This window comes from Anomaloglossus baeobatrachus, unplaced genomic scaffold (assembly GCF_048569485.1).
Source record: "Anomaloglossus baeobatrachus isolate aAnoBae1 unplaced genomic scaffold, aAnoBae1.hap1 Scaffold_322, whole genome shotgun sequence".
NCBI classification, from domain to species: domain Eukaryota; kingdom Metazoa; phylum Chordata; class Amphibia; order Anura; family Aromobatidae; genus Anomaloglossus; species Anomaloglossus baeobatrachus.
In genome coordinates this window covers 16,273-43,847 of record NW_027442614.1, presented here as the reverse complement: position 1 = coordinate 43,847, position 27,575 = coordinate 16,273, and the positions used below count along the sequence as shown (strand labels likewise).

The window sequence follows — 27,575 nt, the reverse complement described above, 5'->3', positions numbered from 1 at the left end:
GGGTGGTGAGAAAGGTACAGAGGGCAGGGTTTGGGGGCTGGGAAGGAAAGGGAAAAGATTAGGGTTTGGGGATGATGAAAGGGCTTTCTACGGGTAAGGATGGCAAAGGGTGGCAGTGACGGAAAGTCAGGCAACCTGTCCTGTCCGTCTTTTTGTATCGTGAATTGGAAAGACTGCAAGGGGGAGGGGAGTTGCTTGCGCCCTAAAGGAGGAGTTATTCAGATTCATTGCAGTGGGCGGCGGCTGCAAAACGCACCATTCTTCTTGTTTTTGCTCTGCAAAGCAGCCTTTTCAAGGGTTGGCTTGGGTGACAAAATGTCTTGTGTAGGCGTGGGTTTGTCTCCCTCTCGCTCTCTCTCCCTAAGATGTGTCCGGCATAGGCCAGGGTGCCACTCGAGGCCCAAACCAATTCTGGTTATCGCTTCTCGGCCTTTTGGCTAAGATCAAGTGTAGTATCTGTTCTTATCAGTTTAATATCTGATACGTCCCCTATCTGGGGACCATATATTAAATGGATTTTTAGAACAGGGAGATGGAAAAAGAGCTTGCTCTGTCCACTCCACGCATTGACCTGGTATTGCAGTACCTCCAGGAACGGTGCACCCCTTCTTAACCCAGTTTCCAAAAGCAGAACTCAATTCACCTGATTCATATTAGCCCGATTTAATGAATTGGAAGAAAGCATACGTCTTCATATGCACCTCAATTTGGCCCATTCACTTTTCACACTTCCTCCTTTTGTTTTTTATCTTTCACACTTTTGACTTTCTTTATTCATCCAAATAGCAAACTCATCACCACTCAACCTGACCAACTCGGCTATGTCCCCGTGCTGCAGTTCTCTGTCTTATCTAGATCATTTGCAATTGAATGGAATAGATCCCTTTTGGACAAAGTGGATTCACCTGCTGCTGCAGTGACCACAGGTGTGATAAGATCTAGAATTGGCATCTGGTGCGATCTCTCCGCTTCCACTCCAAAGAAAGTTACCTGTTTATTCCTATCATGCATTGGTTTTTGGGGTTTTCTTTGAGTAATGATGATCTCTTTAGTAGTCTGTTGGCGCCCTCTCCTGGAGGAATAGTTTGCTTGCTCTTGGACATTCTAAAAGAGAGGTCATGATAGACATTGAGCTTCTGAGCTCAATTGGGGACAGTCATGGGTGATGAATGTTTGCAACCTACTGCGAAGCCTCATACCGCAATATAAGGAACGTCAAATACTAAGAAAGGGCGGCCTATGAAAGAATTACTACTTTCAATAAGTACACTTAAACGGCTAATTGGGAATAGAAAAACTGTAAAAAGCCCTCTGAGAAAGCCCCCCTCTAACCTTTGATAGTAAGCTTTTCTGTAGTCTGCCTGTTGATGTATTTTCCGTTTGAACTGTGCACAACATGAAGAGACGGAACACTGGCGGCTTGTCACAATGCCCCCCGATGACATCACAATAGCGCTGCTGCCTAGAAAACAAGCTGCGCAGAAGAAGTTGTTCTTTGGGTGGGAGGGTGGGCTAGTGGAAGGAGGGGGCAATCTCTTTTTTTCCCGGGTGGTAGGGGGATGACAGGAGAAGGGAAGCGGGTGGTGAGAAAGGTACAGAGGGCAGGGTTTGGGGGCTGGGAAGGAAAGGGAAAAGATTAGGGTTTGGGGATGATGAAAGGGCTTTCTACGGGTAAGGATGGCAAAGGGTGGCAGTGACGGAAAGTCAGGCAACCTGTCCTGTCCGTCTTTTTGTATCGTGAATTGGAAAGACTGCAAGGGGGAGGGGAGTTGCTTGCGCCCTAAAGGAGGAGTTATTCAGATTCATTGCAGTGGGCGGCGGCTGCAAAACGCACCATTCTTCTTGTTTTTGCTCTGCAAAGCAGCCTTTTCAAGGGTTGGCTTGGGTGACAAAATGTCTTGTGTAGGCGTGGGTTTGTCTCCCTCTCGCTCTCTCTCCCTAAGATGTGTCCGGCATAGGCCAGGGTGCCACTCGAGGCCCAAACCAATTCTGGTTATCGCTTCTCGGCCTTTTGGCTAAGATCAAGTGTAGTATCTGTTCTTATCAGTTTAATATCTGATACGTCCCCTATCTGGGGACCATATATTAAATGGATTTTTAGAACAGGGAGATGGAAAAAGAGCTTGCTCTGTCCACTCCACGCATTGACCTGGTATTGCAGTACCTCCAGGAACGGTGCACCCCTTCTTAACCCAGTTTCCAAAAGCAGAACTCAATTCACCTGATTCATATTAGCCCGATTTAATGAATTGGAAGAAAGCATACGTCTTCATATGCACCTCAATTTGGCCCATTCACTTTTCACACTTCCTCCTTTTGTTTTTTATCTTTCACACTTTTGACTTTCTTTATTCATCCAAATAGCAAACTCATCACCACTCAACCTGACCAACTCGGCTATGTCCCCGTGCTGCAGTTCTCTGTCTTATCTAGATCATTTGCAATTGAATGGAATAGATCCCTTTTGGACAAAGTGGATTCACCTGCTGCTGCAGTGACCACAGGTGTGATAAGATCTAGAATTGGCATCTGGTGCGATCTCTCCGCTTCCACTCCAAAGAAAGTTACCTGTTTATTCCTATCATGCATTGGTTTTTGGGGTTTTCTTTGAGTAATGATGATCTCTTTAGTAGTCTGTTGGCGCCCTCTCCTGGAGGAATAGTTTGCTTGCTCTTGGACATTCTAAAAGAGAGGTCATGATAGACATTGAGCTTCTGAGCTCAATTGGGGACAGTCATGGGTGATGAATGTTTGCAACCTACTGCGAAGCCTCATACCGCAATATAAGGAACGTCAAATACTAAGAAAGGGCGGCCTATGAAAGAATTACTACTTTCAATAAGTACACTTAAACGGCTAATTGGGAATAGAAAAACTGTAAAAAGCCCTCTGAGAAAGCCCCCCTCTAACCTTTGATAGTAAGCTTTTCTGTAGTCTGCCTGTTGATGTATTTTCCGTTTGAACTGTGCACAACATGAAGAGACGGAACACTGGCGGCTTGTCACAATGCCCCCCGATGACATCACAATAGCGCTGCTGCCTAGAAAACAAGCTGCGCAGAAGAAGTTGTTCTTTGGGTGGGAGGGTGGGCTAGTGGAAGGAGGGGGCAATCTCTTTTTTTCCCGGGTGGTAGGGGGATGACAGGAGAAGGGAAGCGGGTGGTGAGAAAGGTACAGAGGGCAGGGTTTGGGGGCTGGGAAGGAAAGGGAAAAGATTAGGGTTTGGGGATGATGAAAGGGCTTTCTACGGGTAAGGATGGCAAAGGGTGGCAGTGACGGAAAGTCAGGCAACCTGTCCTGTCCGTCTTTTTGTATCGTGAATTGGAAAGACTGCAAGGGGGAGGGGAGTTGCTTGCGCCCTAAAGGAGGAGTTATTCAGATTCATTGCAGTGGGCGGCGGCTGCAAAACGCACCATTCTTCTTGTTTTTGCTCTGCAAAGCAGCCTTTTCAAGGGTTGGCTTGGGTGACAAAATGTCTTGTGTAGGCGTGGGTTTGTCTCCCTCTCGCTCTCTCTCCCTAAGATGTGTCCGGCATAGGCCAGGGTGCCACTCGAGGCCCAAACCAATTCTGGTTATCGCTTCTCGGCCTTTTGGCTAAGATCAAGTGTAGTATCTGTTCTTATCAGTTTAATATCTGATACGTCCCCTATCTGGGGACCATATATTAAATGGATTTTTAGAACAGGGAGATGGAAAAAGAGCTTGCTCTGTCCACTCCACGCATTGACCTGGTATTGCAGTACCTCCAGGAACGGTGCACCCCTTCTTAACCCAGTTTCCAAAAGCAGAACTCAATTCACCTGATTCATATTAGCCCGATTTAATGAATTGGAAGAAAGCATACGTCTTCATATGCACCTCAATTTGGCCCATTCACTTTTCACACTTCCTCCTTTTGTTTTTTATTTTTCACACTTTTGACTTTCTTTATTCATCCAAATAGCAAACTCATCACCACTCAACCTGACCAACTCGGCTATGTCCCCGTGCTGCAGTTCTCTGTCTTATCTAGATCATTTGCAATTGAATGGAATAGATCCCTTTTGGACAAAGTGGATTCACCTGCTGCTGCAGTGACCACAGGTGTGATAAGATCTAGAATTGGCATCTGGTGCGATCTCTCCGCTTCCACTCCAAAGAAAGTTACCTGTTTATTCCTATCATGCATTGGTTTTTGGGGTTTTCTTTGAGTAATGATGATCTCTTTAGTAGTCTGTTGGCGCCCTCTCCTGGAGGAATAGTTTGCTTGCTCTTGGACATTCTAAAAGAGAGGTCATGATAGACATTGAGCTTCTGAGCTCAATTGGGGACAGTCATGGGTGATGAATGTTTGCAACCTACTGCGAAGCCTCATACCGCAATATAAGGAACGTCAAATACTAAGAAAGGGCGGCCTATGAAAGAATTACTACTTTCAATAAGTACACTTAAACGGCTAATTGGGAATAGAAAAACTGTAAAAAGCCCTCTGAGAAAGCCCCCCTCTAACCTTTGATAGTAAGCTTTTCTGTAGTCTGCCTGTTGATGTATTTTCCGTTTGAACTGTGCACAACATGAAGAGACGGAACACTGGCGGCTTGTCACAATGCCCCCCGATGACATCACAATAGCGCTGCTGCCTAGAAAACAAGCTGCGCAGAAGAAGTTGTTCTTTGGGTGGGAGGGTGGGCTAGTGGAAGGAGGGGGCAATCTCTTTTTTTCCCGGGTGGTAGGGGGATGACAGGAGAAGGGAAGCGGGTGGTGAGAAAGGTACAGAGGGCAGGGTTTGGGGGCTGGGAAGGAAAGGGAAAAGATTAGGGTTTGGGGATGATGAAAGGGCTTTCTACGGGTAAGGATGGCAAAGGGTGGCAGTGACGGAAAGTCAGGCAACCTGTCCTGTCCGTCTTTTTGTATCGTGAATTGGAAAGACTGCAAGGGGGAGGGGAGTTGCTTGCGCCCTAAAGGAGGAGTTATTCAGATTCATTGCAGTGGGCGGCGGCTGCAAAACGCACCATTCTTCTTGTTTTTGCTCTGCAAAGCAGCCTTTTCAAGGGTTGGCTTGGGTGACAAAATGTCTTGTGTAGGCGTGGGTTTGTCTCCCTCTCGCTCTCTCTCCCTAAGATGTGTCCGGCATAGGCCAGGGTGCCACTCGAGGCCCAAACCAATTCTGGTTATCGCTTCTCGGCCTTTTGGCTAAGATCAAGTGTAGTATCTGTTCTTATCAGTTTAATATCTGATACGTCCCCTATCTGGGGACCATATATTAAATGGATTTTTAGAACAGGGAGATGGAAAAAGAGCTTGCTCTGTCCACTCCACGCATTGACCTGGTATTGCAGTACCTCCAGGAACGGTGCACCCCTTCTTAACCCAGTTTCCAAAAGCAGAACTCAATTCACCTGATTCATATTAGCCCGATTTAATGAATTGGAAGAAAGCATACGTCTTCATATGCACCTCAATTTGGCCCATTCACTTTTCACACTTCCTCCTTTTGTTTTTTATCTTTCACACTTTTGACTTTCTTTATTCATCCAAATAGCAAACTCATCACCACTCAACCTGACCAACTCGGCTATGTCCCCGTGCTGCAGTTCTCTGTCTTATCTAGATCATTTGCAATTGAATGGAATAGATCCCTTTTGGACAAAGTGGATTCACCTGCTGCTGCAGTGACCACAGGTGTGATAAGATCTAGAATTGGCATCTGGTGCGATCTCTCCGCTTCCACTCCAAAGAAAGTTACCTGTTTATTCCTATCATGCATTGGTTTTTGGGGTTTTCTTTGAGTAATGATGATCTCTTTAGTAGTCTGTTGGCGCCCTCTCCTGGAGGAATAGTTTGCTTGCTCTTGGACATTCTAAAAGAGAGGTCATGATAGACATTGAGCTTCTGAGCTCAATTGGGGACAGTCATGGGTGATGAATGTTTGCAACCTACTGCGAAGCCTCATACCGCAATATAAGGAACGTCAAATACTAAGAAAGGGCGGCCTATGAAAGAATTACTACTTTCAATAAGTACACTTAAACGGCTAATTGGGAATAGAAAAACTGTAAAAAGCCCTCTGAGAAAGCCCCCCTCTAACCTTTGATAGTAAGCTTTTCTGTAGTCTGCCTGTTGATGTATTTTCCGTTTGAACTGTGCACAACATGAAGAGACGGAACACTGGCGGCTTGTCACAATGCCCCCCGATGACATCACAATAGCGCTGCTGCCTAGAAAACAAGCTGCGCAGAAGAAGTTGTTCTTTGGGTGGGAGGGTGGGCTAGTGGAAGGAGGGGGCAATCTCTTTTTTTCCCGGGTGGTAGGGGGATGACAGGAGAAGGGAAGCGGGTGGTGAGAAAGGTACAGAGGGCAGGGTTTGGGGGCTGGGAAGGAAAGGGAAAAGATTAGGGTTTGGGGATGATGAAAGGGCTTTCTACGGGTAAGGATGGCAAAGGGTGGCAGTGACGGAAAGTCAGGCAACCTGTCCTGTCCGTCTTTTTGTATCGTGAATTGGAAAGACTGCAAGGGGGAGGGGAGTTGCTTGCGCCCTAAAGGAGGAGTTATTCAGATTCATTGCAGTGGGCGGCGGCTGCAAAACGCACCATTCTTCTTGTTTTTGCTCTGCAAAGCAGCCTTTTCAAGGGTTGGCTTGGGTGACAAAATGTCTTGTGTAGGCGTGGGTTTGTCTCCCTCTCGCTCTCTCTCCCTAAGATGTGTCCGGCATAGGCCAGGGTGCCACTCGAGGCCCAAACCAATTCTGGTTATCGCTTCTCGGCCTTTTGGCTAAGATCAAGTGTAGTATCTGTTCTTATCAGTTTAATATCTGATACGTCCCCTATCTGGGGACCATATATTAAATGGATTTTTAGAACAGGGAGATGGAAAAAGAGCTTGCTCTGTCCACTCCACGCATTGACCTGGTATTGCAGTACCTCCAGGAACGGTGCACCCCTTCTTAACCCAGTTTCCAAAAGCAGAACTCAATTCACCTGATTCATATTAGCCCGATTTAATGAATTGGAAGAAAGCATACGTCTTCATATGCACCTCAATTTGGCCCATTCACTTTTCACACTTCCTCCTTTTGTTTTTTATCTTTCACACTTTTGACTTTCTTTATTCATCCAAATAGCAAACTCATCACCACTCAACCTGACCAACTCGGCTATGTCCCCGTGCTGCAGTTCTCTGTCTTATCTAGATCATTTGCAATTGAATGGAATAGATCCCTTTTGGACAAAGTGGATTCACCTGCTGCTGCAGTGACCACAGGTGTGATAAGATCTAGAATTGGCATCTGGTGCGATCTCTCCGCTTCCACTCCAAAGAAAGTTACCTGTTTATTCCTATCATGCATTGGTTTTTGGGGTTTTCTTTGAGTAATGATGATCTCTTTAGTAGTCTGTTGGCGCCCTCTCCTGGAGGAATAGTTTGCTTGCTCTTGGACATTCTAAAAGAGAGGTCATGATAGACATTGAGCTTCTGAGCTCAATTGGGGACAGTCATGGGTGATGAATGTTTGCAACCTACTGCGAAGCCTCATACCGCAATATAAGGAACGTCAAATACTAAGAAAGGGCGGCCTATGAAAGAATTACTACTTTCAATAAGTACACTTAAACGGCTAATTGGGAATAGAAAAACTGTAAAAAGCCCTCTGAGAAAGCCCCCCTCTAACCTTTGATAGTAAGCTTTTCTGTAGTCTGCCTGTTGATGTATTTTCCGTTTGAACTGTGCACAACATGAAGAGACGGAACACTGGCGGCTTGTCACAATGCCCCCCGATGACATCACAATAGCGCTGCTGCCTAGAAAACAAGCTGCGCAGAAGAAGTTGTTCTTTGGGTGGGAGGGTGGGCTAGTGGAAGGAGGGGGCAATCTCTTTTTTTCCCGGGTGGTAGGGGGATGACAGGAGAAGGGAAGCGGGTGGTGAGAAAGGTACAGAGGGCAGGGTTTGGGGGCTGGGAAGGAAAGGGAAAAGATTAGGGTTTGGGGATGATGAAAGGGCTTTCTACGGGTAAGGATGGCAAAGGGTGGCAGTGACGGAAAGTCAGGCAACCTGTCCTGTCCGTCTTTTTGTATCGTGAATTGGAAAGACTGCAAGGGGGAGGGGAGTTGCTTGCGCCCTAAAGGAGGAGTTATTCAGATTCATTGCAGTGGGCGGCGGCTGCAAAACGCACCATTCTTCTTGTTTTTGCTCTGCAAAGCAGCCTTTTCAAGGGTTGGCTTGGGTGACAAAATGTCTTGTGTAGGCGTGGGTTTGTCTCCCTCTCGCTCTCTCTCCCTAAGATGTGTCCGGCATAGGCCAGGGTGCCACTCGAGGCCCAAACCAATTCTGGTTATCGCTTCTCGGCCTTTTGGCTAAGATCAAGTGTAGTATCTGTTCTTATCAGTTTAATATCTGATACGTCCCCTATCTGGGGACCATATATTAAATGGATTTTTAGAACAGGGAGATGGAAAAAGAGCTTGCTCTGTCCACTCCACGCATTGACCTGGTATTGCAGTACCTCCAGGAACGGTGCACCCCTTCTTAACCCAGTTTCCAAAAGCAGAACTCAATTCACCTGATTCATATTAGCCCGATTTAATGAATTGGAAGAAAGCATACGTCTTCATATGCACCTCAATTTGGCCCATTCACTTTTCACACTTCCTCCTTTTGTTTTTTATCTTTCACACTTTTGACTTTCTTTATTCATCCAAATAGCAAACTCATCACCACTCAACCTGACCAACTCGGCTATGTCCCCGTGCTGCAGTTCTCTGTCTTATCTAGATCATTTGCAATTGAATGGAATAGATCCCTTTTGGACAAAGTGGATTCACCTGCTGCTGCAGTGACCACAGGTGTGATAAGATCTAGAATTGGCATCTGGTGCGATCTCTCCGCTTCCACTCCAAAGAAAGTTACCTGTTTATTCCTATCATGCATTGGTTTTTGGGGTTTTCTTTGAGTAATGATGATCTCTTTAGTAGTCTGTTGGCGCCCTCTCCTGGAGGAATAGTTTGCTTGCTCTTGGACATTCTAAAAGAGAGGTCATGATAGACATTGAGCTTCTGAGCTCAATTGGGGACAGTCATGGGTGATGAATGTTTGCAACCTACTGCGAAGCCTCATACCGCAATATAAGGAACGTCAAATACTAAGAAAGGGCGGCCTATGAAAGAATTACTACTTTCAATAAGTACACTTAAACGGCTAATTGGGAATAGAAAAACTGTAAAAAGCCCTCTGAGAAAGCCCCCCTCTAACCTTTGATAGTAAGCTTTTCTGTAGTCTGCCTGTTGATGTATTTTCCGTTTGAACTGTGCACAACATGAAGAGACGGAACACTGGCGGCTTGTCACAATGCCCCCCGATGACATCACAATAGCGCTGCTGCCTAGAAAACAAGCTGCGCAGAAGAAGTTGTTCTTTGGGTGGGAGGGTGGGCTAGTGGAAGGAGGGGGCAATCTCTTTTTTTCCCGGGTGGTAGGGGGATGACAGGAGAAGGGAAGCGGGTGGTGAGAAAGGTACAGAGGGCAGGGTTTGGGGGCTGGGAAGGAAAGGGAAAAGATTAGGGTTTGGGGATGATGAAAGGGCTTTCTACGGGTAAGGATGGCAAAGGGTGGCAGTGACGGAAAGTCAGGCAACCTGTCCTGTCCGTCTTTTTGTATCGTGAATTGGAAAGACTGCAAGGGGGAGGGGAGTTGCTTGCGCCCTAAAGGAGGAGTTATTCAGATTCATTGCAGTGGGCGGCGGCTGCAAAACGCACCATTCTTCTTGTTTTTGCTCTGCAAAGCAGCCTTTTCAAGGGTTGGCTTGGGTGACAAAATGTCTTGTGTAGGCGTGGGTTTGTCTCCCTCTCGCTCTCTCTCCCTAAGATGTGTCCGGCATAGGCCAGGGTGCCACTCGAGGCCCAAACCAATTCTGGTTATCGCTTCTCGGCCTTTTGGCTAAGATCAAGTGTAGTATCTGTTCTTATCAGTTTAATATCTGATACGTCCCCTATCTGGGGACCATATATTAAATGGATTTTTAGAACAGGGAGATGGAAAAAGAGCTTGCTCTGTCCACTCCACGCATTGACCTGGTATTGCAGTACCTCCAGGAACGGTGCACCCCTTCTTAACCCAGTTTCCAAAAGCAGAACTCAATTCACCTGATTCATATTAGCCCGATTTAATGAATTGGAAGAAAGCATACGTCTTCATATGCACCTCAATTTGGCCCATTCACTTTTCACACTTCCTCCTTTTGTTTTTTATCTTTCACACTTTTGACTTTCTTTATTCATCCAAATAGCAAACTCATCACCACTCAACCTGACCAACTCGGCTATGTCCCCGTGCTGCAGTTCTCTGTCTTATCTAGATCATTTGCAATTGAATGGAATAGATCCCTTTTGGACAAAGTGGATTCACCTGCTGCTGCAGTGACCACAGGTGTGATAAGATCTAGAATTGGCATCTGGTGCGATCTCTCCGCTTCCACTCCAAAGAAAGTTACCTGTTTATTCCTATCATGCATTGGTTTTTGGGGTTTTCTTTGAGTAATGATGATCTCTTTAGTAGTCTGTTGGCGCCCTCTCCTGGAGGAATAGTTTGCTTGCTCTTGGACATTCTAAAAGAGAGGTCATGATAGACATTGAGCTTCTGAGCTCAATTGGGGACAGTCATGGGTGATGAATGTTTGCAACCTACTGCGAAGCCTCATACCGCAATATAAGGAACGTCAAATACTAAGAAAGGGCGGCCTATGAAAGAATTACTACTTTCAATAAGTACACTTAAACGGCTAATTGGGAATAGAAAAACTGTAAAAAGCCCTCTGAGAAAGCCCCCCTCTAACCTTTGATAGTAAGCTTTTCTGTAGTCTGCCTGTTGATGTATTTTCCGTTTGAACTGTGCACAACATGAAGAGACGGAACACTGGCGGCTTGTCACAATGCCCCCCGATGACATCACAATAGCGCTGCTGCCTAGAAAACAAGCTGCGCAGAAGAAGTTGTTCTTTGGGTGGGAGGGTGGGCTAGTGGAAGGAGGGGGCAATCTCTTTTTTTCCCGGGTGGTAGGGGGATGACAGGAGAAGGGAAGCGGGTGGTGAGAAAGGTACAGAGGGCAGGGTTTGGGGGCTGGGAAGGAAAGGGAAAAGATTAGGGTTTGGGGATGATGAAAGGGCTTTCTACGGGTAAGGATGGCAAAGGGTGGCAGTGACGGAAAGTCAGGCAACCTGTCCTGTCCGTCTTTTTGTATCGTGAATTGGAAAGACTGCAAGGGGGAGGGGAGTTGCTTGCGCCCTAAAGGAGGAGTTATTCAGATTCATTGCAGTGGGCGGCGGCTGCAAAATGCACCATTCTTCTTGTTTTTGCTCTGCAAAGCAGCCTTTTCAAGGGTTGGCTTGGGTGACAAAATGTCTTGTGTAGGCGTGGGTTTGTCTCCCTCTCGCTCTCTCTCCCTAAGATGTGTCCGGCATAGGCCAGGGTGCCACTCGAGGCCCAAACCAATTCTGGTTATCGCTTCTCGGCCTTTTGGCTAAGATCAAGTGTAGTATCTGTTCTTATCAGTTTAATATCTGATACGTCCCCTATCTGGGGACCATATATTAAATGGATTTTTAGAACAGGGAGATGGAAAAAGAGCTTGCTCTGTCCACTCCACGCATTGACCTGGTATTGCAGTACCTCCAGGAACGGTGCACCCCTTCTTAACCCAGTTTCCAAAAGCAGAACTCAATTCACCTGATTCATATTAGCCCGATTTAATGAATTGGAAGAAAGCATACGTCTTCATATGCACCTCAATTTGGCCCATTCACTTTTCACACTTCCTCCTTTTGTTTTTTATCTTTCACACTTTTGACTTTCTTTATTCATCCAAATAGCAAACTCATCACCACTCAACCTGACCAACTCGGCTATGTCCCCGTGCTGCAGTTCTCTGTCTTATCTAGATCATTTGCAATTGAATGGAATAGATCCCTTTTGGACAAAGTGGATTCACCTGCTGCTGCAGTGACCACAGGTGTGATAAGATCTAGAATTGGCATCTGGTGCGATCTCTCCGCTTCCACTCCAAAGAAAGTTACCTGTTTATTCCTATCATGCATTGGTTTTTGGGGTTTTCTTTGAGTAATGATGATCTCTTTAGTAGTCTGTTGGCGCCCTCTCCTGGAGGAATAGTTTGCTTGCTCTTGGACATTCTAAAAGAGAGGTCATGATAGACATTGAGCTTCTGAGCTCAATTGGGGACAGTCATGGGTGATGAATGTTTGCAACCTACTGCGAAGCCTCATACCGCAATATAAGGAACGTCAAATACTAAGAAAGGGCGGCCTATGAAAGAATTACTACTTTCAATAAGTACACTTAAACGGCTAATTGGGAATAGAAAAACTGTAAAAAGCCCTCTGAGAAAGCCCCCCTCTAACCTTTGATAGTAAGCTTTTCTGTAGTCTGCCTGTTGATGTATTTTCCGTTTGAACTGTGCACAACATGAAGAGACGGAACACTGGCGGCTTGTCACAATGCCCCCCGATGACATCACAATAGCGCTGCTGCCTAGAAAACAAGCTGCGCAGAAGAAGTTGTTCTTTGGGTGGGAGGGTGGGCTAGTGGAAGGAGGGGGCAATCTCTTTTTTTCCCGGGTGGTAGGGGGATGACAGGAGAAGGGAAGCGGGTGGTGAGAAAGGTACAGAGGGCAGGGTTTGGGGGCTGGGAAGGAAAGGGAAAAGATTAGGGTTTGGGGATGATGAAAGGGCTTTCTACGGGTAAGGATGGCAAAGGGTGGCAGTGACGGAAAGTCAGGCAACCTGTCCTGTCCGTCTTTTTGTATCGTGAATTGGAAAGACTGCAAGGGGGAGGGGAGTTGCTTGCGCCCTAAAGGAGGAGTTATTCAGATTCATTGCAGTGGGCGGCGGCTGCAAAACGCACCATTCTTCTTGTTTTTGCTCTGCAAAGCAGCCTTTTCAAGGGTTGGCTTGGGTGACAAAATGTCTTGTGTAGGCGTGGGTTTGTCTCCCTCTCGCTCTCTCTCCCTAAGATGTGTCCGGCATAGGCCAGGGTGCCACTCGAGGCCCAAACCAATTCTGGTTATCGCTTCTCGGCCTTTTGGCTAAGATCAAGTGTAGTATCTGTTCTTATCAGTTTAATATCTGATACGTCCCCTATCTGGGGACCATATATTAAATGGATTTTTAGAACAGGGAGATGGAAAAAGAGCTTGCTCTGTCCACTCCACGCATTGACCTGGTATTGCAGTACCTCCAGGAACGGTGCACCCCTTCTTAACCCAGTTTCCAAAAGCAGAACTCAATTCACCTGATTCATATTAGCCCGATTTAATGAATTGGAAGAAAGCATACGTCTTCATATGCACCTCAATTTGGCCCATTCACTTTTCACACTTCCTCCTTTTGTTTTTTATCTTTCACACTTTTGACTTTCTTTATTCATCCAAATAGCAAACTCATCACCACTCAACCTGACCAACTCGGCTATGTCCCCGTGCTGCAGTTCTCTGTCTTATCTAGATCATTTGCAATTGAATGGAATAGATCCCTTTTGGACAAAGTGGATTCACCTGCTGCTGCAGTGACCACAGGTGTGATAAGATCTAGAATTGGCATCTGGTGCGATCTCTCCGCTTCCACTCCAAAGAAAGTTACCTGTTTATTCCTATCATGCATTGGTTTTTGGGGTTTTCTTTGAGTAATGATGATCTCTTTAGTAGTCTGTTGGCGCCCTCTCCTGGAGGAATAGTTTGCTTGCTCTTGGACATTCTAAAAGAGAGGTCATGATAGACATTGAGCTTCTGAGCTCAATTGGGGACAGTCATGGGTGATGAATGTTTGCAACCTACTGCGAAGCCTCATACCGCAATATAAGGAACGTCAAATACTAAGAAAGGGCGGCCTATGAAAGAATTACTACTTTCAATAAGTACACTTAAACAGCTAATTGGGAATAGAAAAACTGTAAAAAGCCCTCTGAGAAAGCCCCCCTCTAACCTTTGATAGTAAGCTTTTCTGTAGTCTGCCTGTTGATGTATTTTCCGTTTGAACTGTGCACAACATGAAGAGACGGAACACTGGCGGCTTGTCACAATGCCCCCCGATGACATCACAATAGCGCTGCTGCCTAGAAATCAAGCTGCGCAGAAGAAGTTGTTCTTTGGGTGGGAGGGTGGGCTAGTGGAAGGAGGGGGCAATCTCTTTTTTTCCCGGGTGGTAGGGGGATGACAGGAGAAGGGAAGCGGGTGGTGAGAAAGGTACAGAGGGCAGGGTTTGGGGGCTGGGAAGGAAAGGGAAAAGATTAGGGTTTGGGGATGATGAAAGGGCTTTCTACGGGTAAGGATGGCAAAGGGTGGCAGTGACGGAAAGTCAGGCAACCTGTCCTGTCCGTCTTTTTGTATCGTGAATTGGAAAGACTGCAAGGGGGAGGGGAGTTGCTTGCGCCCTAAAGGAGGAGTTATTCAGATTCATTGCAGTGGGCGGCGGCTGCAAAACGCACCATTCTTCTTGTTTTTGCTCTGCAAAGCAGCCTTTTCAAGGGTTGGCTTGGGTGACAAAATGTCTTGTGTAGGCGTGGGTTTGTCTCCCTCTCGCTCTCTCTCCCTAAGATGTGTCCGGCATAGGCCAGGGTGCCACTCGAGGCCCAAACCAATTCTGGTTATCGCTTCTCGGCCTTTTGGCTAAGATCAAGTGTAGTATCTGTTCTTATCAGTTTAATATCTGATACGTCCCCTATCTGGGGACCATATATTAAATGGATTTTTAGAACAGGGAGATGGAAAAAGAGCTTGCTCTGTCCACTCCACGCATTGACCTGGTATTGCAGTACCTCCAGGAACGGTGCACCCCTTCTTAACCCAGTTTCCAAAAGCAGAACTCAATTCACCTGATTCATATTAGCCCGATTTAATGAATTGGAAGAAAGCATACGTCTTCATATGCACCTCAATTTGGCCCATTCACTTTTCACACTTCCTCCTTTTGTTTTTTATCTTTCACACTTTTGACTTTCTTTATTCATCCAAATAGCAAACTCATCACCACTCAACCTGACCAACTCGGCTATGTCCCCGTGCTGCAGTTCTCTGTCTTATCTAGATCATTTGCAATTGAATGGAATAGATCCCTTTTGGACAAAGTGGATTCACCTGCTGCTGCAGTGACCACAGGTGTGATAAGATCTAGAATTGGCATCTGGTGCGATCTCTCCGCTTCCACTCCAAAGAAAGTTACCTGTTTATTCCTATCATGCATTGGTTTTTGGGGTTTTCTTTGAGTAATGATGATCTCTTTAGTAGTCTGTTGGCGCCCTCTCCTGGAGGAATAGTTTGCTTGCTCTTGGACATTCTAAAAGAGAGGTCATGATAGACATTGAGCTTCTGAGCTCAATTGGGGACAGTCATGGGTGATGAATGTTTGCAACCTACTGCGAAGCCTCATACCGCAATATAAGGAACGTCAAATACTAAGAAAGGGCGGCCTATGAAAGAATTACTACTTTCAATAAGTACACTTAAACGGCTAATTGGGAATAGAAAAACTGTAAAAAGCCCTCTGAGAAAGCCCCCCTCTAACCTTTGATAGTAAGCTTTTCTGTAGTCTGCCTGTTGATGTATTTTCCGTTTGAACTGTGCACAACATGAAGAGACGGAACACTGGCGGCTTGTCACAATGCCCCCCGATGACATCACAATAGCGCTGCTGCCTAGAAAACAAGCTGCGCAGAAGAAGTTGTTCTTTGGGTGGGAGGGTGGGCTAGTGGAAGGAGGGGGCAATCTCTTTTTTTCCCGGGTGGTAGGGGGATGACAGGAGAAGGGAAGCGGGTGGTGAGAAAGGTACAGAGGGCAGGGTTTGGGGGCTGGGAAGGAAAGGGAAAAGATTAGGGTTTGGGGATGATGAAAGGGCTTTCTACGGGTAAGGATGGCAAAGGGTGGCAGTGACGGAAAGTCAGGCAACCTGTCCTGTCCGTCTTTTTGTATCGTGAATTGGAAAGACTGCAAGGGGGAGGGGAGTTGCTTGCGCCCTAAAGGAGGAGTTATTCAGATTCATTGCAGTGGGCGGCGGCTGCAAAACGCACCATTCTTCTTGTTTTTGCTCTGCAAAGCAGCCTTTTCAAGGGTTGGCTTGGGTGACAAAATGTCTTGTGTAGGCGTGGGTTTGTCTCCCTCTCGCTCTCTCTCCCTAAGATGTGTCCGGCATAGGCCAGGGTGCCACTCGAGGCCCAAACCAATTCTGGTTATCGCTTCTCGGCCTTTTGGCTAAGATCAAGTGTAGTATCTGTTCTTATCAGTTTAATATCTGATACGTCCCCTATCTGGGGACCATATATTAAATGGATTTTTAGAACAGGGAGATGGAAAAAGAGCTTGCTCTGTCCACTCCACGCATTGACCTGGTATTGCAGTACCTCCAGGAACGGTGCACCCCTTCTTAACCCAGTTTCCAAAAGCAGAACTCAATTCACCTGATTCATATTAGCCCGATTTAATGAATTGGAAGAAAGCATACGTCTTCATATGCACCTCAAATTGGCCCATTCACTTTTCACACTTCCTCCTTTTGTTTTTTATCTTTCACACTTTTGACTTTCTTTATTCATCCAAATAGCAAACTCATCACCACTCAACCTGACCAACTCGGCTATGTCCCCGTGCTGCAGTTCTCTGTCTTATCTAGATCATTTGCAATTGAATGGAATAGATCCCTTTTGGACAAAGTGGATTCACCTGCTGCTGCAGTGACCACAGGTGTGATAAGATCTAGAATTGGCATCTGGTGCGATCTCTCCGCTTCCACTCCAAAGAAAGTTACCTGTTTATTCCTATCATGCATTGGTTTTTGGGGTTTTCTTTGAGTAATGATGATCTCTTTAGTAGTCTGTTGGCGCCCTCTCCTGGAGGAATAGTTTGCTTGCTCTTGGACATTCTAAAAGAGAGGTCATGATAGACATTGAGCTTCTGAGCTCAATTGGGGACAGTCATGGGTGATGAATGTTTGCAACCTACTGCGAAGCCTCATACCGCAATATAAGGAACGTCAAATACTAAGAAAGGGCGGCCTATGAAAGAATTACTACTTTCAATAAGTACACTTAAACGGCTAATTGGGAATAGAAAAACTGTAAAAAGCCCTCTGAGAAAGCCCCCCTCTAACCTTTGATAGTAAGCTTTTCTGTAGTCTGCCTGTTGATGTATTTTCCGTTTGAACTGTGCACAACATGAAGAGACGGAACACTGGCGGCTTGTCACAATGCCCCCCGATGACATCACAATAGCGCTGCTGCCTAGAAAACAAGCTGCGCAGAAGAAGTTGTTCTTTGGGTGGGAGGGTGGGCTAGTGGAAGGAGGGGGCAATCTCTTTTTTTCCCGGGTGGTAGGGGGATGACAGGAGAAGGGAAGCGGGTGGTGAGAAAGGTACAGAGGGCAGGGTTTGGGGGCTGGGAAGGAAAGGGAAAAGATTAGGGTTTGGGGATGATGAAAGGGCTTTCTACGGGTAAGGATGGCAAAGGGTGGCAGTGACGGAAAGTCAGGCAACCTGTCCTGTCCGTCTTTTTGTATCGTGAATTGGAAAGACTGCAAGGGGGAGGGGAGTTGCTTGCGCCCTAAAGGAGGAGTTATTCAGATTCATTGCAGTGGGCGGCGGCTGCAAAACGCACCATTCTTCTTGTTTTTGCTCTGCAAAGCAGCCTTTTCAAGGGTTGGCTTGGGTGACAAAATGTCTTGTGTAGGCGTGGGTTTGTCTCCCTCTCGCTCTCTCTCCCTAAGATGTGTCCGGCATAGGCCAGGGTGCCACTCGAGGCCCAAACCAATTCTGGTTATCGCTTCTCGGCCTTTTGGCTAAGATCAAGTGTAGTATCTGTTCTTATCAGTTTAATATCTGATACGTCCCCTATCTGGGGACCATATATTAAATGGATTTTTAGAACAGGGAGATGGAAAAAGAGCTTGCTCTGTCCACTCCACGCATTGACCTGGTATTGCAGTACCTCCAGGAACGGTGCACCCCTTCTTAACCCAGTTTCCAAAAGCAGAACTCAATTCACCTGATTCATATTAGCCCGATTTAATGAATTGGAAGAAAGCATACGTCTTCATATGCACCTCAATTTGGCCCATTCACTTTTCACACTTCCTCCTTTTGTTTTTTATCTTTCACACTTTTGACTTTCTTTATTCATCCAAATAGCAAACTCATCACCACTCAACCTGACCAACTCGGCTATGTCCCCGTGCTGCAGTTCTCTGTCTTATCTAGATCATTTGCAATTGAATGGAATAGATCCCTTTTGGACAAAGTGGATTCACCTGCTGCTGCAGTGACCACAGGTGTGATAAGATCTAGAATTGGCATCTGGTGCGATCTCTCCGCTTCCACTCCAAAGAAAGTTACCTGTTTATTCCTATCATGCATTGGTTTTTGGGGTTTTCTTTGAGTAATGATGATCTCTTTAGTAGTCTGTTGGCGCCCTCTCCTGGAGGAATAGTTTGCTTGCTCTTGGACATTCTAAAAGAGAGGTCATGATAGACATTGAGCTTCTGAGCTCAATTGGGGACAGTCATGGGTGATGAATGTTTGCAACCTACTGCGAAGCCTCATACCGCAATATAAGGAACGTCAAATACTAAGAAAGGGCGGCCTATGAAAGAATTACTACTTTCAATAAGTACACTTAAACGGCTAATTGGGAATAGAAAAACTGTAAAAAGCCCTCTGAGAAAGCCCCCCTCTAACCTTTGATAGTAAGCTTTTCTGTAGTCTGCCTGTTGATGTATTTTCCGTTTGAACTGTGCACAACATGAAGAGACGGAACACTGGCGGCTTGTCACAATGCCCCCCGATGACATCACAATAGCGCTGCTGCCTAGAAAACAAGCTGCGCAGAAGAAGTTGTTCTTTGGGTGGGAGGGTGGGCTAGTGGAAGGAGGGGGCAATCTCTTTTTTTCCCGGGTGGTAGGGGGATGACAGGAGAAGGGAAGCGGGTGGTGAGAAAGGTACAGAGGGCAGGGTTTGGGGGCTGGGAAGGAAAGGGAAAAGATTAGGGTTTGGGGATGATGAAAGGGCTTTCTACGGGTAAGGATGGCAAAGGGTGGCAGTGACGGAAAGTCAGGCAACCTGTCCTGTCCGTCTTTTTGTATCGTGAATTGGAAAGACTGCAAGGGGGAGGGGAGTTGCTTGCGCCCTAAAGGAGGAGTTATTCAGATTCATTGCAGTGGGCGGCGGCTGCAAAACGCACCATTCTTCTTGTTTTTGCTCTGCAAAGCAGCCTTTTCAAGGGTTGGCTTGGGTGACAAAATGTCTTGTGTAGGCGTGGGTTTGTCTCCCTCTCGCTCTCTCTCCCTAAGATGTGTCCGGCATAGGCCAGGGTGCCACTCGAGGCCCAAACCAATTCTGGTTATCGCTTCTCGGCCTTTTGGCTAAGATCAAGTGTAGTATCTGTTCTTATCAGTTTAATATCTGATACGTCCCCTATCTGGGGACCATATATTAAATGGATTTTTAGAACAGGGAGATGGAAAAAGAGCTTGCTCTGTCCACTCCACGCATTGACCTGGTATTGCAGTACCTCCAGGAACGGTGCACCCCTTCTTAACCCAGTTTCCAAAAGCAGAACTCAATTCACCTGATTCATATTAGCCCGATTTAATGAATTGGAAGAAAGCATACGTCTTCATATGCACCTCAATTTGGCCCATTCACTTTTCACACTTCCTCCTTTTGTTTTTTATCTTTCACACTTTTGACTTTCTTTATTCATCCAAATAGCAAACTCATCACCACTCAACCTGACCAACTCGGCTATGTCCCCGTGCTGCAGTTCTCTGTCTTATCTAGATCATTTGCAATTGAATGGAATAGATCCCTTTTGGACAAAGTGGATTCACCTGCTGCTGCAGTGACCACAGGTGTGATAAGATCTAGAATTGGCATCTGGTGCGATCTCTCCGCTTCCACTCCAAAGAAAGTTACCTGTTTATTCCTATCATGCATTGGTTTTTGGGGTTTTCTTTGAGTAATGATGATCTCTTTAGTAGTCTGTTGGCGCCCTCTCCTGGAGGAATAGTTTGCTTGCTCTTGGACATTCTAAAAGAGAGGTCATGATAGACATTGAGCTTCTGAGCTCAATTGGGGACAGTCATGGGTGATGAATGTTTGCAACCTACTGCGAAGCCTCATACCGCAATATAAGGAACGTCAAATACTAAGAAAGGGCGGCCTATGAAAGAATTACTACTTTCAATAAGTACACTTAAACGGCTAATTGGGAATAGAAAAACTGTAAAAAGCCCTCTGAGAAAGCCCCCCTCTAACCTTTGATAGTAAGCTTTTCTGTAGTCTGCCTGTTGATGTATTTTCCGTTTGAACTGTGCACAACATGAAGAGACGGAACACTGGCGGCTTGTCACAATGCCCCCCGATGACATCACAATAGCGCTGCTGCCTAGAAAACAAGCTGCGCAGAAGAAGTTGTTCTTTGGGTGGGAGGGTGGGCTAGTGGAAGGAGGGGGCAATCTCTTTTTTTCCCGGGTGGTAGGGGGATGACAGGAGAAGGGAAGCGGGTGGTGAGAAAGGTACAGAGGGCAGGGTTTGGGGGCTGGGAAGGAAAGGGAAAAGATTAGGGTTTGGGGATGATGAAAGGGCTTTCTACGGGTAAGGATGGCAAAGGGTGGCAGTGACGGAAAGTCAGGCAACCTGTCCTGTCCGTCTTTTTGTATCGTGAATTGGAAAGACTGCAAGGGGGAGGGGAGTTGCTTGCGCCCTAAAGGAGGAGTTATTCAGATTCATTGCAGTGGGCGGCGGCTGCAAAACGCACCATTCTTCTTGTTTTTGCTCTGCAAAGCAGCCTTTTCAAGGGTTGGCTTGGGTGACAAAATGTCTTGTGTAGGCGTGGGTTTGTCTCCCTCTCGCTCTCTCTCCCTAAGATGTGTCCGGCATAGGCCAGGGTGCCACTCGAGGCCCAAACCAATTCTGGTTATCGCTTCTCGGCCTTTTGGCTAAGATCAAGTGTAGTATCTGTTCTTATCAGTTTAATATCTGATACGTCCCCTATCTGGGGACCATATATTAAATGGATTTTTAGAACAGGGAGATGGAAAAAGAGCTTGCTCTGTCCACTCCACGCATTGACCTGGTATTGCAGTACCTCCAGGAACGGTGCACCCCTTCTTAACCCAGTTTCCAAAAGCAGAACTCAATTCACCTGATTCATATTAGCCCGATTTAATGAATTGGAAGAAAGCATACGTCTTCATATGCACCTCAATTTGGCCCATTCACTTTTCACACTTCCTCCTTTTGTTTTTTATCTTTCACACTTTTGACTTTCTTTATTCATCCAAATAGCAAACTCATCACCACTCAACCTGACCAACTCGGCTATGTCCCCGTGCTGCAGTTCTCTGTCTTATCTAGATCATTTGCAATTGAATGGAATAGATCCCTTTTGGACAAAGTGGATTCACCTGCTGCTGCAGTGACCACAGGTGTGATAAGATCTAGAATTGGCATCTGGTGCGATCTCTCCGCTTCCACTCCAAAGAAAGTTACCTGTTTATTCCTATCATGCATTGGTTTTTGGGGTTTTCTTTGAGTAATGATGATCTCTTTAGTAGTCTGTTGGCGCCCTCTCCTGGAGGAATAGTTTGCTTGCTCTTGGACATTCTAAAAGAGAGGTCATGATAGACATTGAGCTTCTGAGCTCAATTGGGGACAGTCATGGGTGATGAATGTTTGCAACCTACTGCGAAGCCTCATACCGCAATATAAGGAACGTCAAATACTAAGAAAGGGCGGCCTATGAAAGAATTACTACTTTCAATAAGTACACTTAAACGGCTAATTGGGAATAGAAAAACTGTAAAAAGCCCTCTGAGAAAGCCCCCCTCTAACCTTTGATAGTAAGCTTTTCTGTAGTCTGCCTGTTGATGTATTTTCCGTTTGAACTGTGCACAACATGAAGAGACGGAACACTGGCGGCTTGTCACAATGCCCCCCGATGACATCACAATAGCGCTGCTGCCTAGAAAACAAGCTGCGCAGAAGAAGTTGTTCTTTGGGTGGGAGGGTGGGCTAGTGGAAGGAGGGGGCAATCTCTTTTTTTCCCGGGTGGTAGGGGGATGACAGGAGAAGGGAAGCGGGTGGTGAGAAAGGTACAGAGGGCAGGGTTTGGGGGCTGGGAAGGAAAGGGAAAAGATTAGGGTTTGGGGATGATGAAAGGGCTTTCTACGGGTAAGGATGGCAAAGGGTGGCAGTGACGGAAAGTCAGGCAACCTGTCCTGTCCGTCTTTTTGTATCGTGAATTGGAAAGACTGCAAGGGGGAGGGGAGTTGCTTGCGCCCTAAAGGAGGAGTTATTCAGATTCATTGCAGTGGGCGGCGGCTGCAAAACGCACCATTCTTCTTGTTTTTGCTCTGCAAAGCAGCCTTTTCAAGGGTTGGCTTGGGTGACAAAATGTCTTGTGTAGGCGTGGGTTTGTCTCCCTCTCGCTCTCTCTCCCTAAGATGTGTCCGGCATAGGCCAGGGTGCCACTCGAGGCCCAAACCAATTCTGGTTATCGCTTCTCGGCCTTTTGGCTAAGATCAAGTGTAGTATCTGTTCTTATCAGTTTAATATCTGATACGTCCCCTATCTGGGGACCATATATTAAATGGATTTTTAGAACAGGGAGATGGAAAAAGAGCTTGCTCTGTCCACTCCACGCATTGACCTGGTATTGCAGTACCTCCAGGAACGGTGCACCCCTTCTTAACCCAGTTTCCAAAAGCAGAACTCAATTCACCTGATTCATATTAGCCCGATTTAATGAATTGGAAGAAAGCATACGTCTTCATATGCACCTCAATTTGGCCCATTCACTTTTCACACTTCCTCCTTTTGTTTTTTATCTTTCACACTTTTGACTTTCTTTATTCATCCAAATAGCAAACTCATCACCACTCAACCTGACCAACTCGGCTATGTCCCCGTGCTGCAGTTCTCTGTCTTATCTAGATCATTTGCAATTGAATGGAATAGATCCCTTTTGGACAAAGTGGATTCACCTGCTGCTGCAGTGACCACAGGTGTGATAAGATCTAGAATTGGCATCTGGTGCGATCTCTCCGCTTCCACTCCAAAGAAAGTTACCTGTTTATTCCTATCATGCATTGGTTTTTGGGGTTTTCTTTGAGTAATGATGATCTCTTTAGTAGTCTGTTGGCGCCCTCTCCTGGAGGAATAGTTTGCTTGCTCTTGGACATTCTAAAAGAGAGGTCATGATAGACATTGAGCTTCTGAGCTCAATTGGGGACAGTCATGGGTGATGAATGTTTGCAACCTACTGCGAAGCCTCATACCGCAATATAAGGAACGTCAAATACTAAGAAAGGGCGGCCTATGAAAGAATTACTACTTTCAATAAGTACACTTAAACGGCTAATTGGGAATAGAAAAACTGTAAAAAGCCCTCTGAGAAAGCCCCCCTCTAACCTTTGATAGTAAGCTTTTCTGTAGTCTGCCTGTTGATGTATTTTCCGTTTGAACTGTGCACAACATGAAGAGACGGAACACTGGCGGCTTGTCACAATGCCCCCCGATGACATCACAATAGCGCTGCTGCCTAGAAAACAAGCTGCGCAGAAGAAGTTGTTCTTTGGGTGGGAGGGTGGGCTAGTGGAAGGAGGGGGCAATCTCTTTTTTTCCCGGGTGGTAGGGGGATGACAGGAGAAGGGAAGCGGGTGGTGAGAAAGGTACAGAGGGCAGGGTTTGGGGGCTGGGAAGGAAAGGGAAAAGATTAGGGTTTGGGGATGATGAAAGGGCTTTCTACGGGTAAGGATGGCAAAGGGTGGCAGTGACGGAAAGTCAGGCAACCTGTCCTGTCCGTCTTTTTGTATCGTGAATTGGAAAGACTGCAAGGGGGAGGGGAGTTGCTTGCGCCCTAAAGGAGGAGTTATTCAGATTCATTGCAGTGGGCGGCGGCTGCAAAACGCACCATTCTTCTTGTTTTTGCTCTGCAAAGCAGCCTTTTCAAGGGTTGGCTTGGGTGACAAAATGTCTTGTGTAGGCGTGGGTTTGTCTCCCTCTCGCTCTCTCTCCCTAAGATGTGTCCGGCATAGGCCAGGGTGCCACTCGAGGCCCAAACCAATTCTGGTTATCGCTTCTCGGCCTTTTGGCTAAGATCAAGTGTAGTATCTGTTCTTATCAGTTTAATATCTGATACGTCCCCTATCTGGGGACCATATATTAAATGGATTTTTAGAACAGGGAGATGGAAAAAGAGCTTGCTCTGTCCACTCCACGCATTGACCTGGTATTGCAGTACCTCCAGGAACGGTGCACCCCTTCTTAACCCAGTTTCCAAAAGCAGAACTCAATTCACCTGATTCATATTAGCCCGATTTAATGAATTGGAAGAAAGCATACGTCTTCATATGCACCTCAATTTGGCCCATTCACTTTTCACACTTCCTCCTTTTGTTTTTTATCTTTCACACTTTTGACTTTCTTTATTCATCCAAATAGCAAACTCATCACCACTCAACCTGACCAACTCGGCTATGTCCCCGTGCTGCAGTTCTCTGTCTTATCTAGATCATTTGCAATTGAATGGAATAGATCCCTTTTGGACAAAGTGGATTCACCTGCTGCTGCAGTGACCACAGGTGTGATAAGATCTAGAATTGGCATCTGGTGCGATCTCTCCGCTTCCACTCCAAAGAAAGTTACCTGTTTATTCCTATCATGCATTGGTTTTTGGGGTTTTCTTTGAGTAATGATGATCTCTTTAGTAGTCTGTTGGCGCCCTCTCCTGGAGGAATAGTTTGCTTGCTCTTGGACATTCTAAAAGAGAGGTCATGATAGACATTGAGCTTCTGAGCTCAATTGGGGACAGTCATGGGTGATGAATGTTTGCAACCTACTGCGAAGCCTCATACCGCAATATAAGGAACGTCAAATACTAAGAAAGGGCGGCCTATGAAAGAATTACTACTTTCAATAAGTACACTTAAACGGCTAATTGGGAATAGAAAAACTGTAAAAAGCCCTCTGAGAAAGCCCCCCTCTAACCTTTGATAGTAAGCTTTTCTGTAGTCTGCCTGTTGATGTATTTTCCGTTTGAACTGTGCACAACATGAAGAGACGGAACACTGGCGGCTTGTCACAATGCCCCCCGATGACATCACAATAGCGCTGCTGCCTAGAAAACAAGCTGCGCAGAAGAAGTTGTTCTTTGGGTGGGAGGGTGGGCTAGTGGAAGGAGGGGGCAATCTCTTTTTTTCCCGGGTGGTAGGGGTATGACAGGAGAAGGGAAGCGGGTGGTGAGAAAGGTACAGAGGGCAGGGTTTGGGGGCTGGGAAGGAAAGGGAAAAGATTAGGGTTTGGGGATGATGAAAGGGCTTTCTACGGGTAAGGATGGCAAAGGGTGGCAGTGACGGAAAGTCAGGCAACCTGTCCTGTCCGTCTTTTTGTATCGTGAATTGGAAAGACTGCAAGGGGGAGGGGAGTTGCTTGCGCCCTAAAGGAGGAGTTATTCAGATTCATTGCAGTGGGCGGCGGCTGCAAAACGCACCATTCTTCTTGTTTTTGCTCTGCAAAGCAGCCTTTTCAAGGGTTGGCTTGGGTGACAAAATGTCTTGTGTAGGCGTGGGTTTGTCTCCCTCTCGCTCTCTCTCCCTAAGATGTGTCCGGCATAGGCCAGGGTGCCACTCGAGGCCCAAACCAATTCTGGTTATCGCTTCTCGGCCTTTTGGCTAAGATCAAGTGTAGTATCTGTTCTTATCAGTTTAATATCTGATACGTCCCCTATCTGGGGACCATATATTAAATGGATTTTTAGAACAGGGAGATGGAAAAAGAGCTTGCTCTGTCCACTCCACGCATTGACCTGGTATTGCAGTACCTCCAGGAACGGTGCACCCCTTCTTAACCCAGTTTCCAAAAGCAGAACTCAATTCACCTGATTCATATTAGCCCGATTTAATGAATTGGAAGAAAGCATACGTCTTCATATGCACCTCAATTTGGCCCATTCACTTTTCACACTTCCTCCTTTTGTTTTTTATCTTTCACACTTTTGACTTTCTTTATTCATCCAAATAGCAAACTCATCACCACTCAACCTGACCAACTCGGCTATGTCCCCGTGCTGCAGTTCTCTGTCTTATCTAGATCATTTGCAATTGAATGGAATAGATCCCTTTTGGACAAAGTGGATTCACCTGCTGCTGCAGTGACCACAGGTGTGATAAGATCTAGAATTGGCATCTGGTGCGATCTCTCTGCTTCCACTCCAAAGAAAGTTACCTGTTTATTCCTATCATGCATTGGTTTTTGGGGTTTTCTTTGAGTAATGATGATCTCTTTAGTAGTCTGTTGGCGCCCTCTCCTGGAGGAATAGTTTGCTTGCTCTTGGACATTCTAAAAGAGAGGTCATGATAGACATTGAGCTTCTGAGCTCAATTGGGGACAGTCATGGGTGATGAATGTTTGCAACCTACTGCGAAGCCTCATACCGCAATATAAGGAACGTCAAATACTAAGAAAGGGCGGCCTATGAAAGAATTACTACTTTCAATAAGTACACTTAAACGGCTAATTGGGAATAGAAAAACTGTAAAAAGCCCTCTGAGAAAGCCCCCCTCTAACCTTTGATAGTAAGCTTTTCTGTAGTGTGCCTGTTGATGTATTTTCCGTTTGAACTGTGCACAACATGAAGAGACGGAACACTGGCGGCTTGTCACAATGCCCCCCGATGACATCACAATAGCGCTGCTGCCTAGAAAACAAGCTGCGCAGAAGAAGTTGTTCTTTGGGTGGGAGGGTGGGCTAGTGGAAGGAGGGGGCAATCTCTTTTTTTCCCGGGTGGTAGGGGGATGACAGGAGAAGGGAAGCGGGTGGTGAGAAAGGTACAGAGGGCAGGGTTTGGGGGCTGGGAAGGAAAGGGAAAAGATTAGGGTTTGGGGATGATGAAAGGGCTTTCTACGGGTAAGGATGGCAAAGGGTGGCAGTGACGGAAAGTCAGGCAACCTGTCCTGTCCGTCTTTTTGTATCGTGAATTGGAAAGACTGCAAGGGGGAGGGGAGTTGCTTGCGCCCTAAAGGAGGAGTTATTCAGATTCATTGCAGTGGGCGGCGGCTGCAAAACGCACCATTCTTCTTGTTTTTGCTCTGCAAAGCAGCCTTTTCAAGGGTTGGCTTGGGTGACAAAATGTCTTGTGTAGGCGTGGGTTTGTCTCCCTCTCGCTCTCTCTCCCTAAGATGTGTCCGGCATAGGCCAGGGTGCCACTCGAGGCCCAAACCAATTCTGGTTATCGCTTCTCGGCCTTTTGGCTAAGATCAAGTGTAGTATCTGTTCTTATCAGTTTAATATCTGATACGTCCCCTATCTGGGGACCATATATTAAATGGATTTTTAGAACAGGGAGATGGAAAAAGAGCTTGCTCTGTCCACTCCACGCATTGACCTGGTATTGCAGTACCTCCAGGAACGGTGCACCCCTTCTTAACCCAGTTTCCAAAAGCAGAACTCAATTCACCTGATTCATATTAGCCCGATTTAATGAATTGGAAGAAAGCATACGTCTTCATATGCACCTCAATTTGGCCCATTCACTTTTCACACTTCCTCCTTTTGTTTTTTAT

General features: G+C 46.3%; 18 non-coding genes across 18 annotated transcripts; all 18 read left to right on the top strand.

Moving 5' to 3' along the window:
- The first annotated feature begins 417 nt into the window (after nt 1-417).
- On the top strand, nt 418-608 carry LOC142269789 (U2 spliceosomal RNA). Its single transcript, XR_012735195.1, has one exon. It is a non-coding gene; the product is annotated as a U2 spliceosomal RNA (small nuclear RNA).
- Nucleotides 609-1,995: 1,387 nt separating this feature from the next.
- On the top strand, nt 1,996-2,186 carry LOC142269788 (U2 spliceosomal RNA). The gene has a single exon (XR_012735194.1). It is a non-coding gene; the product is annotated as a U2 spliceosomal RNA (small nuclear RNA).
- Nucleotides 2,187-3,573: 1,387 nt separating this feature from the next.
- Nucleotides 3,574-3,764, top strand: LOC142269787 (U2 spliceosomal RNA). Its single transcript, XR_012735193.1, has one exon. It is a non-coding gene; the product is annotated as a U2 spliceosomal RNA (small nuclear RNA).
- A 1,387-nt stretch (nt 3,765-5,151) lies between these two features.
- LOC142269785 (U2 spliceosomal RNA) lies at nt 5,152-5,342 on the top strand. Its single transcript, XR_012735191.1, has one exon. It is a non-coding gene; the product is annotated as a U2 spliceosomal RNA (small nuclear RNA).
- A 1,387-nt stretch (nt 5,343-6,729) lies between these two features.
- LOC142269784 (U2 spliceosomal RNA) lies at nt 6,730-6,920 on the top strand. The gene has a single exon (XR_012735190.1). It is a non-coding gene; the product is annotated as a U2 spliceosomal RNA (small nuclear RNA).
- A 1,387-nt stretch (nt 6,921-8,307) lies between these two features.
- Nucleotides 8,308-8,498, top strand: LOC142269783 (U2 spliceosomal RNA). The gene has a single exon (XR_012735189.1). It is a non-coding gene; the product is annotated as a U2 spliceosomal RNA (small nuclear RNA).
- A 1,387-nt stretch (nt 8,499-9,885) lies between these two features.
- LOC142269781 (U2 spliceosomal RNA) lies at nt 9,886-10,076 on the top strand. Its single transcript, XR_012735188.1, has one exon. It is a non-coding gene; the product is annotated as a U2 spliceosomal RNA (small nuclear RNA).
- A 1,387-nt stretch (nt 10,077-11,463) lies between these two features.
- On the top strand, nt 11,464-11,654 carry LOC142269775 (U2 spliceosomal RNA). Its single transcript, XR_012735187.1, has one exon. It is a non-coding gene; the product is annotated as a U2 spliceosomal RNA (small nuclear RNA).
- Nucleotides 11,655-13,041: 1,387 nt separating this feature from the next.
- On the top strand, nt 13,042-13,232 carry LOC142269763 (U2 spliceosomal RNA). The gene has a single exon (XR_012735181.1). It is a non-coding gene; the product is annotated as a U2 spliceosomal RNA (small nuclear RNA).
- Nucleotides 13,233-14,619: 1,387 nt separating this feature from the next.
- Nucleotides 14,620-14,810, top strand: LOC142269751 (U2 spliceosomal RNA). Its single transcript, XR_012735171.1, has one exon. It is a non-coding gene; the product is annotated as a U2 spliceosomal RNA (small nuclear RNA).
- A 1,387-nt stretch (nt 14,811-16,197) lies between these two features.
- On the top strand, nt 16,198-16,388 carry LOC142269739 (U2 spliceosomal RNA). Its single transcript, XR_012735160.1, has one exon. It is a non-coding gene; the product is annotated as a U2 spliceosomal RNA (small nuclear RNA).
- Nucleotides 16,389-17,775: 1,387 nt separating this feature from the next.
- LOC142269726 (U2 spliceosomal RNA) lies at nt 17,776-17,966 on the top strand. The gene has a single exon (XR_012735149.1). It is a non-coding gene; the product is annotated as a U2 spliceosomal RNA (small nuclear RNA).
- A 1,387-nt stretch (nt 17,967-19,353) lies between these two features.
- LOC142269714 (U2 spliceosomal RNA) lies at nt 19,354-19,544 on the top strand. The gene has a single exon (XR_012735138.1). It is a non-coding gene; the product is annotated as a U2 spliceosomal RNA (small nuclear RNA).
- A 1,387-nt stretch (nt 19,545-20,931) lies between these two features.
- LOC142269701 (U2 spliceosomal RNA) lies at nt 20,932-21,122 on the top strand. Its single transcript, XR_012735126.1, has one exon. It is a non-coding gene; the product is annotated as a U2 spliceosomal RNA (small nuclear RNA).
- Nucleotides 21,123-22,509: 1,387 nt separating this feature from the next.
- On the top strand, nt 22,510-22,700 carry LOC142269689 (U2 spliceosomal RNA). Its single transcript, XR_012735115.1, has one exon. It is a non-coding gene; the product is annotated as a U2 spliceosomal RNA (small nuclear RNA).
- A 1,387-nt stretch (nt 22,701-24,087) lies between these two features.
- Nucleotides 24,088-24,278, top strand: LOC142269676 (U2 spliceosomal RNA). Its single transcript, XR_012735104.1, has one exon. It is a non-coding gene; the product is annotated as a U2 spliceosomal RNA (small nuclear RNA).
- A 1,387-nt stretch (nt 24,279-25,665) lies between these two features.
- LOC142269664 (U2 spliceosomal RNA) lies at nt 25,666-25,856 on the top strand. Its single transcript, XR_012735093.1, has one exon. It is a non-coding gene; the product is annotated as a U2 spliceosomal RNA (small nuclear RNA).
- A 1,387-nt stretch (nt 25,857-27,243) lies between these two features.
- On the top strand, nt 27,244-27,434 carry LOC142269652 (U2 spliceosomal RNA). Its single transcript, XR_012735082.1, has one exon. It is a non-coding gene; the product is annotated as a U2 spliceosomal RNA (small nuclear RNA).
- Nucleotides 27,435-27,575: the final 141 nt, after the last annotated feature.